Source organism: Taudactylus pleione, unplaced genomic scaffold (assembly GCF_031769625.1).
Source record: "Taudactylus pleione unplaced genomic scaffold, aTauple2 ptg000317l, whole genome shotgun sequence".
Taxonomy (NCBI): Eukaryota; Metazoa; Chordata; class Amphibia; order Anura; family Myobatrachidae; genus Taudactylus; species Taudactylus pleione.
Genome location: NW_028284718.1, coordinates 5,402,851 through 5,419,647, shown reverse-complemented (window position 1 = coordinate 5,419,647; position 16,797 = coordinate 5,402,851). Strand labels below are relative to the sequence as shown.

Genomic DNA, 16,797 nt, shown 5'->3' with positions numbered 1-16,797 from the left:
CAAGGAGGAAATATTAGCATAAAATAAATGTTTCCTAATAGTCAATATTTTTCTAAGTATACTTGCTTGGAAATTGCTGTGCAAAGTTTTATGATGCCCAGCAGAGTTTTTCTGATGGATAAAACCCAAGACATGTCACATGCTATGTGCAGATAAGTACTTACAAATAATTTTAGCAGTTTGACAAAAAACAAAATTCAATTCTGCAAATAAGTAAATCCAATCTATTTTGAGAGTTTTGAAAAAACAATATTCAGTTGAAATTCACTCTGGAAATTGACTTCAATAAGATAATGGAACCATGTCAAAGAATCTAAAAATTTGGGCTCGTCCGGGATTTGAACCCGTGACCTCTCGCACCCAAAGTGAGAATCATAGAGTCATCAAGTAAGCATGTTTTATTTGATTTCTTAACTGTTTTTATGTGAAAATTGTATTATTTTAAAGCAGTCACTAATGTATACAAGGAGAAAATATTAGCATAAATAAAATATTTGAAATAGTCAATATTTTTCTAAGTATACTTGCTTGGAAATTGCTGTGCAAAGTTTTATGATGCCCAGCAGAGTTTTTCTGATGGATGAAACCCAAGACATGTCACATGCTATGTGCAGATAAGTACTTACAAATAATTTTAGCAGTTTGACAAAAATCAAAATTCAATTGTGCAAATAAGTAAATCCAATCTATTTTGAGAGTTTTGAAAAAACAACATTCAGTTGAAATTCACTCTTGAAATTGACTTCAATAAGATAATGGAACCATGTCAAAGAATCTGAAAAGTTGGGCTCGTCCAGGATTTGAACCCGGGACCTCTCGCACCCAAAGTGAGAGTCATAGAATCATCAAGTAAGCACGTTTTATTTGATTTCTTAACTGTTTTTATGTGAAAATTGTATTATTTTAAAGCAGTCACTAATGTATAAAAGGAGGAAATATTATCATAAATAAAATATTTCCTAATAGTCAATATTTTTCTAAGTATACTTGCTTGGAAATTGCTGTGCAAAGTTTTATGATGACCAGCAGAGTTTTTCTGATGGATAAAACCCAAGACATGTCACATGCTATGTGCAGGTAAGTAATTACAAATAATTTTAGCAGTTTGACAAAAAACAAAATTCTATTGTGCAAATAAGTAAATCCAATCTATTTTGTGAGTTTTTAAAAAATAATATTCAGTTGAAGATTTTACTCAGGAAATTGACTTCAATAAGATAATGGAACTATGTCAAAGAATCTGAAAATTTGGATTCGTCCATGATTTGAACCTGGGACCTCTCACACCCTAAGCGAGAATCATAACCCTAGACCAACAAGCCACCTACCTGAACATTTTTCTATTAATGTTTCAATTGATTTAAAGAAAATAGCTTTTTGTTTTTAAAAACACCATATACATTTATGTAAAAATGAATTTGTAGAATAAATAAAATATTTCTTTATGGTCCAGTAGATAGTTTTCTAAGTATGTATATAGGAAAAGTGCAGGGACAAGATTTGTGAGTGCCTACAGAGTTTGGACTTCTCTCATGGACGAAGCTAAAGACTTGTCATATGCAATGTACAAATCATGCTTCCAGACTCAGAAGAAAGGCAAAAGAAAACCTTGCAATTTCATTTTTGAACTTTTTGTGTTTCAAAATGAGACTATTCTTTTAAAACTTTCAAAGCTATCTAGACAGTAGGGAACCTGCAGTTTTCCTAATATACCACAATACAGTTGAAATTTGAATAAGTATGCTCTTATTTTTAGAACAACTAAAATGTTTCCGTAAGATTCTATTGATAGTTTTCTTTGTGTGCTTATTTGGAAAGTGCAGTGACAAGATTTAAAAATGGCTACAGAGTTTGGACTTGTCTGATCGATAAAACCCAAGACTTGTCAAAAGCTATGTGTAAATCATGCATAAATAGAAGAAAGGCAATTGAAAATGATGAAGGCAAGATTCATAAGTATGTACAAATTCTATTGGGAGTATGGCAAAATTAAAACTCAGTTGATGCTATTGACTTAGCCAATTGAGAAAATCAGATATATATAAACCATGAGATGTACTGTACAAAAGAAATAGAGGGCTCGTAAGGGATTTGAAACCGGGACCTCTCACACCCAAAGCGAGAATCATACCCCTAGACCAACGAGCCAACTGAAATAAGTGTAGTTTATTTGATTTCTTAACTGTTTTTATGTGAACATGGTATTCTTGTAAAGCAGTCACTAATGTATACAAGGAGGAAATATTAGCATAAATAAAATGTTTCCTAATAGTCAATATTTTTCTAAGTATACTTGCTTGGAAATTGCTGTGCAAAGTTTTATGATGACCAGCAGAGTTTTTCTGATGGATAAAACCCAAGACATGTCACATGCTATGTGCAGATAAGTACTTACAAATAATTTTAGCAGTTTGACAAAAATCAAAATTCAATTGTGCAAATAAGTAAATCCAATCTATTTTGAGAGTTTTGAAAAAACAACATTCAGTTGAAATTCACTTCAATAAGATAATGGAACCATGTCAAAGAATCTGAAAAGTTGGGCTCGTCCAGGATTTGAACCCGGGACCTCTCGCACCCAAAGTGATAGTCATAGAATCATCAAGTAAGCACGTTTTATTTGATTTCTTAACTGTTTTTATGCGAAAATTGTATTATTTTAAAGCAGTCACTAATGTATACAAGTTGGAAATATTAGCATAAGTTATATTTTTTCTAATAGTCAATATTTTTCTAAGTATACTTGCTTGGAAATTGCTGTGCAAAGTTTTATGATGCCCAGCAGAGTTTTTCTGATGGATAAAACCCAAGACATGTCACATGCTATGTGCAGATAAGTACTTACAAATAATTTTAGCAGTTTGACAAAAAACAAAATTCAATTGTGCAAATAAGTAAATCCAATCTATTTTGAGAGTTTTGAAAAAACAACATTCAGTTGAAATTCACTCTGGAAATTGACTTCAATAAGATAATGGAACCATGTCAAAGAATCTAAAAATTTGGGCTCGTCCGGGATTTGAAACCGTGACCTCTCGCACCCAAAGTGAGAATCATAGAGTCATCAAGTAAGCATGTTTTATTTGATTTCTTAACTGTTTTTATGTGAAAATTGTATTATTTTAAAGCAGTTACTAATGTATACAAGGAGAAAATATTAGCATAAATAAAATATTTGAAATAGTCAATATTTTTCTAAGTATACTTGCTTGGAAATTGCTGTGCAAAGTTTTATGATGCCCAGCAGAGTTTTTCTGATGGATGAAACCCAAGACATGTCACATGCTATGTGCAGATAAGTACTTACAAATAATATTAGCAGTTTGACAAAAAACAAAATTCAATTCTGCAAATAAGTAAATCCAATCTATTTTGGGAGTTTTGAAAAAACAACATTCAGTTGAAATTCACTCTTGAAATTGACTTCAATAAGATAATGGAACCATGTCAAAGAATCTGAAAATTTGGGCTCGTCCACAATTTGAACCTGGGACCTCTCGCACCCTCAGCGAGATTCATAACCCTAGACCAACAAGCCACCTACCTGATCATTTTTCTATTGATTTTTAAATTGACTTAAAGAAAATACCTTTTTGTTTTTAAAAACACCATACACATTTATGTAAAAATGAATTTGTAGAATCAATAAAATATTTCCTTATTGTCCAGTAGATATTTTTCTAAGTATGCATATAGGAAAAGTGCAGGGACAAGATTTGTGAGTGCCTACAGAGTTTGGACTTCTCTCATGGACGAAGCTAAAGACTTGTCATATGCAATGTACAAATCATGCTTCCAGACACAGAAGAAAGGCAAAAGAAAACCTTGCAATTTCATTTTTTAACTTTTTGTGTTTCAAAATTAGACTATTCTTTTAAAACATTCAAAGCTATCTAGACAGTAGGGAACCTGCAGTTTTCCTAATATACCACAATACAGTTGAAATTTGAATAAGTATGCTCTTATTTTTAGAAAAACTAAAATGTTTCCGTAAGATTCTATTGATAGTTTTCTTTGTGTGCTTATTTGGAAAGTGCAGTGACAAGATTTTAAAATGGCTACAGAGTTTGGACTTGTCTGATAGATAAAACCCAAGACTTGTCAAAAGCTATGTGTAAATCATACATAAATAGATGAAAGGCAATTGAAAAATGATGAAGGCAAGATTCATAAGTATGTACAAATTCTATTGGGATTATGGCAAAAACAAAACTCAGTTGATGCTATTGACTTAGCCAATCGAGAAAATCAGATATATTTAAACCATGAGATGCACCGTACAAAAGTAATAGAGGGATCGTCCGGGATTTGAACCCGGGACTTCTCGCACCCAAAGCGAGAATCATACCCCTAGACCAACGAGCCAACTGAAATTACTGTGGTTTATTTGATTTCTTAACTGTTTTTATGTGAAAATTGTATTCTTTTAAAGCAGTCACTAATGTATACAAGGAGGAAATATTAGCATAAATAAAATGTTTCCTAATAGTCAATATTTTTCTAAGTATACTTGCTTGGAAATTGCTGTGCAGTTTTATGATGCCCAGCAGAGTTTTTCTGATGGATAAAACCCAAGATATGTCACATGCTATGTGCAGATAAGTACTTACAAATAATTTTAGCAGTTTGACAAAAAACAAAATTCAATTCTGCAAATAAGTAAATCCAATCTATTTTGAGAGTTTTGAAAAAACAATATTCAGTTGAAATTCACTCTGGAAATTGACTTCAATAAGATAATGGAACCATGTCAAAGAATCTAAAAATTTGGGCTCGTCCGGGATTTGAACCCGTGACCTCTCGCACCCAAAGTGAGAATCATAGAGTCATCAAGTAAGCATGTTTTATTTGATTTCTTAACTGTTTTTATGTGAAAATTTTATTATTTTAAAGCAGTCACTAATGTATACAAGGAGAAAATATTAGCATAAATAAAATATTTGAAATAGTCAATATTTTTCTAAGTATACTTGCTTGGAAATTGATGTGCAAAGTTTTATGATGCCCAGCAGAGTTTTTCTGAAGGATGAAACCCAAGACATGTCACATGCTATGTGCAGATAAGTACTTACAAATAATATTAGCAGTTTGACAAAAAACAAAATTCAATTCTGCAAATAAGTAAATCCAATCTATTTTGAGAGTTTTGAAAAAACAACGTTCAGTTGAAATTCTCTCAGGAAATTGACTTCAGTAAGATAATGGAACCATGTCAAACAATCTGAAAAGTTAGGCTCGTCCAGGATTTGAACCAGGGACCTCTCGCACCCAAAGTGAGAGTCATAGAATCATCAAGTAAGCATGTTTTATTTGATTTCTTAACTATTTTATGTGAAAATGGTATTCTTTTAAAGCAGTCACTAATGTATACAAGGAGGAAATATTAGCATAAATAAAATATTTCCTAATAGTCAATATTTTTCTAAGAATACTTGCTTGGAAATTGCTGTGCAAAGTTTTATGATGCCCAGCAGAGTTTTTCTGATGGATAAAACCCAAGACATGTCACATGCTATGTGCAGATAAGTACTTACAAATAATTTTAGCAGTTTGATAAAAAACAAAATTCAATTGTGCAAATAAGTAAATCCAATCTATTTTGAGAGTTTTGAAAAAACAATATTCAGTTGAAATTCACTCTGGAAATTGACTTCAATAAGATAATGGAACCATGTCAAAGAATCTAAATATTTGGGTTCCTCCAGGATTTGAACCCGGGACCTCTCGCACCCAAAGTGAGAGTCATAGAATCATCAAGTAAGCATGTTTTATATGATTTCTTAACTGTTTTTATGCGAAAATTGTATTATTTTAAAGCAGTCACTAATGTATACAAGTTGGAAATATTAGCATAAGTAATATATTTTCTAATAGTCAATATTTTTCTAAGTATACTTGCTTGGAAATTGCTGTGCAAAGTTTTATGAAGCCCAGCAGAGTTTTTCTGATGGATAAAACCCAAGACATGTCACATGCTATGTGCAGATAAGTACTTACAAATAATTTTAGCAGTTTGACAAAAAACAAAATTCAATTGTGCAAATAAGTAAATCCAATCTATTTTGAGAGTTTTGAAAAAACAACATTCAGTTGAAATTCACTCTGGAAATTGACTTCAATAAGATAATGGAACCATGTCAAAAAATCTGAAAAGTTGGGCTCCTCCAGGATTTGAAACCGGGACCTCTCGCACCCAAAGTGAGAGTCATAGAATCATCAAGTAAGCATGTTTTATATGATTTCTTAACTGTTTTTATGTGAAAATTGTATTCTTTTAAAGCAGTCACTAATGTATACAAGGAGGAAATATTAGCATAAATAAAATATTTCCTAATAGTCAATATTTTTCTAAGTATACTTGCTTGGGAATTGCTGTGCAAAGTTTTATGATGCCCAGCAGAGTTTTTCTGATGGATAAAACCCAAGACATGTCACATGCTATGTGCAGATAAGTACTTACAAATAATATTAGCAGTTTGACAAAAAACAAAATTCAATTCTGCAAATAAGTAAATCCAATCTATTTTGATAGTTTTGAAAAAACAACATTCAGTTGAAATACACTCTTGAAATTGACTTCAATAAGATAATGGAACCATGTCAAAGAATCTGAAAATTTGGACTCGTCCACAATTTGAACCTGGGACCTCTCGCACCCTCAGCGAGAATCATAACCCTAGACCAACAAGCCACCTAACTGATCATTTTACTATTGATTTTTCAATTGACTTAAAGAAAATACCTTTTTGTTTTTAAAAACACCATACACATTTATGTAAAAATGAATTTGTAGAATCAATAAAATATTTCCTTATTGTCCAGTAGATATTTTTCTAAGTATGCATATAGGAAAAGTGCAGGGACAAGATTTGTGAGTGCCTACAGAGTTTGGACTTCTCTCATGGACGAAGCTAAAGACTTGTCATATGCAATGTACAAATCATGCTTCCAGACACAGAAGAAAGGCAAAAGAAAACCTTGCAATTTCATTTTTGAACTTTTTGTGTTTCAAAATGAGACTATTCTTTTAAAACTTTCAAAGCTATCTAGACAGTAGGGAACCTGCAGTTTTCCTAATATACCACAATACAGTTGAAATTTGAATAAGTATGCTCTTATTTTTAGAACAACTAAAATGTTTCCGTAAGATTCTATTGATAGTTTTCTTTGTGTGCTTATTTGGAAAGTGCAGTGACAAGATTTAAAAATGGCTACAGAGTTTGGACTTGTCTGATCGATAAAACCCAAGACTTGTCAAAAGCTATGTGTAAATCATGCATAAATAGAAGAAAGGCAATTGAAAATGATGAAGGCAAGATTCATAAGTATGTACAAATTCTATTGGGAGTATGGCAAAATTAAAACTCAGTTGATGCTATTGACTTAGCCAATTGAGAAAATCAGATATATATAAACCATGAGATGTACTGTACAAAAGAAATAGAGGGCTCGTAAGGGATTTGAAACCGGGACCTCTCACACCCAAAGCGAGAATCATACCCCTAGACCAACGAGCCAACTGAAATAAGTGTGGTTTATTTGATTTCTTAACTGTTTTTATGTGAACATGGTATTCTTTTAAAGCAGTCACTAATGTATACAAGGAGGAAATATTAGCATAAATAAAATGTTTCCTAATAGTCAATATTTTTCTAAGTATACTTGCTTGGAAATTGCTGTGCAAAGTTTTATGATGACCAGCAGAGTTTTTCTGATGGATAAAACCCAAGACATGTCACATGCTATGTGCAGATAAGTACTTACAAATAATTTTAGCAGTTTGACAAAAATCAAAATTCAATTGTGCAAATAAGTAAATCCAATCTATTTTGAGAGTTTTGAAAAAACAACATTCAGTTGAAATTCACTTCAATAAGATAATGGAACCATGTCAAAGAATCTGAAAAGTTGGGCTCGTCCAGGATTTGAACCCGGGACCTCTCGCACCCAAAGTGATAGTCATAGAATCATCAAGTAAGCACGTTTTATTTGATTTCTTAACTGTTTTTATGTGAAAATTTTATTATTTTAAAGCAGTCACTAATGTATAAAAGGAGGAAATATTATCATAAATAAAATATTTCCTAATAGTCAATATTTATTTAAGTATACTTGCTTGGAAATTGCTGTGCAAAGTTTTATGATGCCCAGCAGAGTTTTTCTGATGGATAAAACCCAAGACATGTCACATGCTATGTGCAGGTAAGTAATTACAAATAATTTTAGCAGTTTGACAAAAAACAAAATTCAATTGTGCAAATAAGTAAATCCAATCTATTTTGTGAGTTTTTAAAAAATAATTTTCAGTTGAAGATTTTACTCAGGAAATTGACTTCAATAAGATAATGGAACTATGTCATAGAATATGAAAATTTGGGTTCGTCCATGATTTGAACCTGGGACCTCTCACACCCTAAGCGAGAATCATAACCCTAGACCAACAAGCCACCTACCTGAACATTTTTCTATTGATGTTTCAATTGATTTAAAGAAAATAGCTTTTTGTTTTTAAAAACACCATATACATTTATGTAAAAATGAATTTGTAGAATAAATAAAATATTTCTTTATGGTCCAGTAGATAGTTTTCTAAGTATGCATATAGGAAAAGTGCAGGGACAAGATTTGTGAGTGCCTACAGAGTTTGGACTTCTCTCATGGACGAAGCTAAAGACTTGTCATATGCAATGTACAAATCATGCTTCCAGAAACAGAAGAAAGGCAAAAGAAAACCTTGCAATTTCATTTTTGAACTTTTTGTGTTTCAAAATGAGACTATTCTTTTAAAACATTCAAAGCTATCTAGACAGTAGGGAACCTGCAGTTTTCCTAATATACCACAATACAGTTGAAATTTGAATAAGTATGCTCTTATTTTTAGAACAACTAAAATGTTTCCGTAATATTCTATTGATAGTTTTCTTTGTGTGCTTATTTGGAAAGTGCAGTGACAAGATTTTAAAATGGCTACAGAGTTTGGACTTGTCTGATAGATAAAACCCAAGACTTGTCAAAAGCTATGTGTAAATCATGCATAAATAGATGAAAGGCAATTGAAAAATGATGAAGGCAAGATTCATAAGTATGTACAAATTCTATTGGGATTATGGCAAAAACAAAACTCAGTTGATGCTATTGACTTAGCCAATCGAGAAAATCAGATATATTTAAACCATGAGATGCACCGTACAAAAGTAATAGAGGGATCGTCCGGGATTTGAACCCGGGACTTCTCGCACCCAAAGCGAGAATCATACCCCTAGACCAACGAGCCAACTGAAATTACTGTGGTTTATTTGATTTCTTAACTGTTTTTATGTGAAAATTGTATTCTTTTAAAGCAGTCACTAATGTATACAAGGAGGAAATATTAGCATAAATAAAATGTTTCCTAATAGTCAATATTTTTCTAAGTATACTTGCTTGGAAATTGCTGTGCAAAGTTTTATGATGCCCAGCAGAGTTTTTCTGATGGATAAAACCCAAGACATGTCACATGCTATGTGCAGATAAGTACTTACAAATAATTTTAGCAGTTTGACAAAAAACAAAATTCAATTCTGCAAATAAGTAAATCCAATCTATTTTGAGAGTTTTGAAAAAACAATATTCAGTTGAAATTCACTCTGGAAATTGACTTCAATAAGATAATGGAACCATGTCAAAGAATCTAAAAAGTTGGGCTCGTCCGGGATTTGAACCCGTGACCTCTCGCACCCAAAGTGAGAATCATAGAGTCATCAAGTAAGCATGTTTTATTTGATTTCTTAACTGTTTTTATGTGAAAATTGTATTATTTTAAAGCAGTCACTAATGTATACAAGGAGAAAATATTAGCATAAATAAAATATTTGAAATAGTCAATATTTTTCTAAGTATACTTGCTTGGAAATTGATGTGCAAAGTTTTATGATGCCCAGCAGAGTTTTTCTGAAGGATGAAACCCAAGACATGTCACATGCTATGTGCAGATAAGTACTTACAAATAATATTAGCAGTTTGACAAAAAACAAAATTCAATTCTGCAAATAAGTAAATCCAATCTATTTTGAGAGTTTTGAAAAAACAACGTTCAGTTGAAATTCTCTCAGGAAATTGACTTCAGTAAGATAATGGAACCATGTCAAAGAATCTGAAAAGTTAGGCTCGTCCAGGATTTGAACCAGGGACCTCTCGCACCCAAAGTGAGAGTCATAGAATCATCAAGTAAGCATGTTTTATTTGATTTCTTAACTATTTTATGTGAAAATGGTATTCTTTTAAAGCAGTCACTAATGTATACAAGGAGGAAATATTAGCATAAATAAAATATTTCCTAATAGTCAATATTTTTCTAAGAATACTTGCTTGGAAATTGCTGTGCAAAGTTTTATGATGCCCAGCAGAGTTTTTCTGATGGATAAAACCCAAGACATGTCACATGCTATGTGCAGATAAGTACTTACAAATAATTTTAGCAGTTTGATAAAAAACAAAATTCAATTGTGCAAATAAGTAAATCCAATCTATTTTGAGAGTTTTGAAAAAACAATATTCAGTTGAAATTCACTCTGGAAATTGACTTCAATAAGATAATGGAACCATGTCAAAGAATCTAAATATTTGGGTTCCTCCAGGATTTGAACCCGGGACCTCTCGCACCCAAAGTGAGAGTCATAGAATCATCAAGTAAGCATGTTTTATATGATTTCTTAACTGTTTTTATGCGAAAATTGTATTATTTTAAAGCAGTCACTAATGTATACAAGTTGGAAATATTAGCATAAGTAATATATTTTCTAATAGTCAATATTTTTCTAAGTATACTTGCTTGGAAATTGCTGTGCAAAGTTTTATGAAGCCCAGCAGAGTTTTTCTGATGGATAAAACCCAAGACATGTCACATGCTATGTGCAGATAAGTACTTACAAATAATTTTAGCAGTTTGACAAAAAACAAAATTCAATTGTGCAAATAAGTAAATCCAATCTATTTTGAGAGTTTTGAAAAAACAACATTCAGTTGAAATTCACTCTGGAAATTGACTTCAATAAGATAATGGAACCATGTCAAAAAATCTGAAAAGTTGGGCTCCTCCAGGATTTGAAACCGGGACCTCTCGCACCCAAAGTGAGAGTCATAGAATCATCAAGTAAGCATGTTTTATATGATTTCTTAACTGTTTTTATGTGAAAATTGTATTCTTTTAAAGCAGTCACTAATGTATACAAGGAGGAAATATTAGCATAAATAAAATATTTCCTAATAGTCAATATTTTTCTAAGTATACTTGCTTGGGAATTGCTGTGCAAAGTTTTATGATGCCCAGCAGAGTTTTTCTGATGGATAAAACCCAAGACATGTCACATGCTATGTGCAGATAAGTACTTACAAATAATATTAGCAGTTTGACAAAAAACAAAATTCAATTCTGCAAATAAGTAAATCCAATCTATTTTGATAGTTTTGAAAAAACAACATTCAGTTGAAATACACTCTTGAAATTGACTTCAATAAGATAATGGAACCATGTCAAAGAATCTGAAAATTTGGACTCGTCCACAATTTGAACCTGGGACCTCTCGCACCCTCAGCGAGAATCATAACCCTAGACCAACAAGCCACCTACCTGATCATTTTACTATTGATTTTTCAATTGACTTAAAGAAAATACCTTTTTGTTTTTAAAAACACCATACACATTTATGTAAAAATGAATTTGTAGAATCAATAAAATATTTCCTTATTGTCCAGTAGATATTTTTCTAAGTATGCATATAGGAAAAGTGCAGGGACAAGATTTGTGAGTGCCTACAGAGTTTGGACTTCTCTCATGGACGAAGCTAAAGACTTGTCATATGCAATGTACAAATCATGCTTCCAGACACAGAAGCAAAAGAAAACCTTGCAATTTCATTTTTGAACTTTTTGTGTTTCAAAATGAGACTATTCTTTTAAAACTTTCAAAGCTATCTAGACAGTAGGGAACCTGCAGTTTCCTAATATACCACAATACAGTTGAAATTTGAATAAGTATGCTCTTATTTTTAGAACAACTAAAATGTTTCCGTAAGATTCTATTGATAGTTTTCTTTGTGTGCTTATTTGGAAAGTGCAGTGACAAGATTTAAAAATGGCTACAGAGTTTGGACTTGTCTGATCGATAAAACCCAAGACTTGTCAAAAGCTATGTGTAAATCATGCATAAATAGAAGAAAGGCAATTGAAAATGATGAAGGCAAGATTCATAAGTATGTACAAATTCTATTGGGAGTATGGCAAAATTAAAACTCAGTTGATGCTATTGACTTAGCCAATTGAGAAAATCAGATATATATAAACCATGAGATGTACTGTACAAAAGAAATAGAGGGCTCGTAAGGGATTTGAAACCGGGACCTCTCACACCCAAAGCGAGAATCATACCCCTAGACCAACGAGCCAACTGAAATAAGTGTGGTTTATTTGATTTCTTAACTGTTTTTATGTGAACATGGTATTCTTTTAAAGCAGTCACTAATGTATACAAGGAGGAAATATTAGCATAAATAAAATGTTTCCTAATAGTCAATATTTTTCTAAGTATACTTGCTTGGAAATTGCTGTGCAAAGTTTTATGATGACCAGCAGAGTTTTTCTGATGGATAAAACCCAAGACATGTCACATGCTATGTGCAGATAAGTACTTACAAATAATTTTAGCAGTTTGACAAAAATCAAAATTCAATTGTGCAAATAAGTAAATCCAATCTATTTTGAGAGTTTTGAAAAAACAACATTCAGTTGAAATTCACTTCAATAAGATAATGGAACCATGTCAAAGAATCTGAAAAGTTGGGCTCGTCCAGGATTTGAACCCGGGACCTCTCGCACCCAAAGTGATAGTCATAGAATCATCAAGTAAGCACGTTTTATTTGATTTCTTAACTGTTTTTATGTGAAAATTTTATTATTTTAAAGCAGTCACTAATGTATAAAAGGAGGAAATATTATCATAAATAAAATATTTCCTAATAGTCAATATTTATTTAAGTATACTTGCTTGGAAATTGCTGTGCAAAGTTTTATGATGCCCAGCAGAGTTTTTCTGATGGATAAAACCCAAGACATGTCACATGCTATGTGCAGGTAAGTAATTACAAATAATTTTAGCAGTTTGACAAAAAACAAAATTCAATTGTGCAAATAAGTAAATCCAATCTATTTTGTGAGTTTTTAAAAAATAATTTTCAGTTGAAGATTTTACTCAGGAAATTGACTTCAATAAGATAATGGAACTATGTCATAGAATATGAAAATTTGGGTTCGTCCATGATTTGAACCTGGGACCTCTCTCACCCTAAGCGAGAATCATAACCCTAGACCAACAAGCCACCTACCTGAACATTTTTCTATTGATGTTTCAATTGATTTAAAGAAAATAGCTTTTTGTTTTTAAAAACACCATATACATTTATGTAAAAATGAATTTGTAGAATAAATAAAATATTTCTTTATGGTCCAGTAGATAGTTTTCTAAGTATGCATATAGGAAAAGTGCAGGGACAAGATTTGTGAGTGCCTACAGAGTTTGGACTTCTCTCATGGACGAAGCTAAAGACTTGTCATATGCAATGTACAAATCATGCTTCCAGACACAGAAGAAAGGCAAAAGAAAACCTTGCAATTTCATTTTTGAACTTTTTGTGTTTCAAAATGAGACTATTCTTTTAAAACATTCAAAGCTATCTAGACAGTAGGGAACCTGCAGTTTTCCTAATATACCACAATACAGTTGAAATTTGAATAAGTATGCTCTTATTTTTAGAACAACTAAAATGTTTCCGTAATATTCTATTGATAGTTTTCTTTGTGTGCTTATTTGGAAAGTGCAGTGACAAGATTTAAAAATGGCTACAGAGTTTGGACTTGTCTGATCGATAAAACCCAAGACTTGTCAAAAGCTATGTGTAAATCATGCATAAATAGAAGAAAGGCAATTGAAAATGATGAAGGCAAGATTCATAAGTATGTACAAATTCTATTGGGAGTATGGCAAAAACAAAACTCAGTTGATGCTATTGACTTAGCCAATTGAGAAAATCAGATATATATAAACCATGAGATGCACCATAAAAAACAAATAAAGGGCTCGTCCGGGATTTGAACCCAGGACATCTAGCACCCAAAGCGAGAATCATACCCCTAGACCAACGAGCCAACAGATATAAGACTGTTTTATTTAATTTCTTAACTATTTTATGTGAAAATGGTATTCTTTTAAAGCAGTCACTAATGTATACAAGGAGGAAATATTAGCATAAATAAAATATTTCCTAATAGTCAATATTTTTCTAAGAATACTTGCTTGGAAATTGCTGTGCAAAGTTTTATGATGCCCAGCAGAGTTTTTCTGATGGATAAAACCCAAGACTTGTCACATGCTATGTGCAGATAAGTACTTACAAATAATTTTAGCAGTTTGACAAAAAACAAAATTCAATTGTGCAAATAAGTAAATCCAATCTATTTTGAGAGTTTTGAAAAAACAATATTCAGTTGAAATTCACTCTGGAAATTGACTTCAATAAGATAATGGAACCATGTCAATGAATCTAAAAATTTGGGCTCGTCCGGGATTTGAACCCGTGACCTCTCGCACCCAAAGTGAGAATCATAGAGTCATCAAGTAAGCATGTTTTATTTGATTTCTTAACTGTTAATATGTGAAAATTGTATTATTTTAAAGCAGTCACTAATGTATACAAGGAGGAAATATTAGCATAAATAAAATATTTGAAATAGTCAATATTTTTCTAAGTAAACTTGCTTGGAAATTGCTGTGCAAAGTTTTATGATGCCCAGCAGAGTTTTTCTGATGGATAAAACCCAAGACTTGTCACATGCTATGTGCATATAAGTGCTTGCAAATAATTTTAGCAGTTTGACAAAAAACAAAATTCAATTCTGCAAATAAGTAAATCCAATCTATTTTGAGAGTTTTGAAAAAACAACATTTAGTTGAAATTCACTCTGGAAATTGACTTCAATAAGATAATGGAACCATGTCAAAGAATCTAAATATTTGGGTTCCTCCAGGATTTGAACACGGGACCTCTCGCACCCAAAGTGAGAGTCATAGAATCATCAAGTAAGCATGTTTTATATGATTTCTTAACTGTTTTTATGCGAAAATTGTATTATTTTAAAGCAGTCACTAATGTATACAAGTTGGAAATATTAGCATAAGTTATATTTTTTCTAATAGTCAATATTTTTCTAAGTATACTTGCTTGGAAATTGCTGTGCAAAGTTTTATGATGCCCAGCAGAGTTTTTCTGATGGATAAAACCCAAGACATGTCACATGCTATGTGCAGATAAGTACTTACAAATAATTTTAGCAGTTTGACAAAAAACAAAATTCAATTGTGCAAATAAGTAAATCCAATCTATTTTGAGAGTTTTGAAAAAACAACATTCAGTTGAAATTCACTCTGGAAATTGACTTCAATAAGATAATGGAACCATGTCAAAGAATCTAAAAATTTGGGCTCGTCTGGGATTTGAAACCGTGACCTCTCGCACCCAAAGTGAGAATCATAGAGTCATCAAGTAAGCATGTTTTATTTGATTTCTTAACTGTTTTTATGTGAAAATTGTATTATTTTAAAGCAGTCACTAATGTATACAAGGAGAAAATATTAGCATAAATAAAATATTTGAAATAGTCAATATTTTTCTAAGTATACTTGCTTGGAAATTGCTGTGCAAAGTTTTATGATGCCCAGCAGAGTTTTTCTGATGGATGAAACCCAAGACATGTCACATGCTATGTGCAGATAAGTACTTACAAATAATATTAGCAGTTTGACAAAAAACAAAATTCAATTCTGCAAATAAGTAAATCCAATCTATTTTGGGAGTTTTGAAAAAACAACATTCAGTTGAAATTCACTCTTGAAATTGACTTCAATAAGATAATGGAACCATGTCAAAGAATCTGAAAATTTGGGCTCGTCCACAATTTGAACCTGGGACCTCTCGCACCCTCAGCGAGAATCATAACCCTAGACCAACAAGCCACCTACCTGATCATTTTTCTATTGATTTTTCAATTGACTTAAAGAAAATACCTTTTTGTTTTTAAAAACACCATACACATTTATGTAAAAATGAATTTGTAGAATCAATAAAATATTTCCTTATTGTCCAGTAGATATTTTTCTAAGTATGCATATAGGAAAAGTGCAGGGACAAGATTTGTGAGTGCCTACAGAGTTTGGACTTCTCTCATGGACGAAGCTAAAGACTTGTCATATGCAATGTACAAATCATGCTTCCAGACACAGAAGAAAGGCAAAAGAAAACCTTGCAATTTCATTTTTTAACTTTTTGTGTTTCAAAATTAGACTATTCTTTTAAAACATTCAAAGCTATCTAGACAGTAGGGAACCTGCAGTTTTCCTAATATACCACAATACAGTTGAAATTTGAATAAGTATGCTCTTATTTTTAGAAAAACTAAAATGTTTCCGTAAGATTCTATTGATAGTTTTCTTTGTGTGCTTATTTGGAAAGTGCAGTGACAAGATTTTAAAATGGCTACAGAGTTTGGACTTGTCTGATAGATAAAACCCAAGACTTGTCAAAAGCTATGTGTAAATCATGCATAAATAGATGAAAGGCAATTGAAAAATGATGAAGGCAAGATTCATAAGTATGTACAAATTCTATTGGGATTATGGCAAAAACAAAACTCAGTTGATGCTATTGACTTAGCCAATCGAGAAAATCAGATATATTTAAACCATGAGATGCATCGTACAAAAGTAATAGA

At 31.8% G+C, this 16,797-nt stretch overlaps 2 non-coding genes across 2 annotated transcripts; both read right to left on the bottom strand.

The window, feature by feature from the left end:
* Positions 1-4,293: 4,293 nt before the first annotated feature.
* Positions 4,294-4,365, bottom strand: TRNAP-UGG (transfer RNA proline (anticodon UGG)). The gene has a single exon. It is a non-coding gene; the product is annotated as a tRNA-Pro (tRNA).
* Positions 4,366-9,202: 4,837 nt separating this feature from the next.
* On the bottom strand, positions 9,203-9,274 carry TRNAP-UGG (transfer RNA proline (anticodon UGG)). Its single transcript has one exon. It is a non-coding gene; the product is annotated as a tRNA-Pro (tRNA).
* Between the last annotated feature and the right edge of the window lie 7,523 nt (positions 9,275-16,797).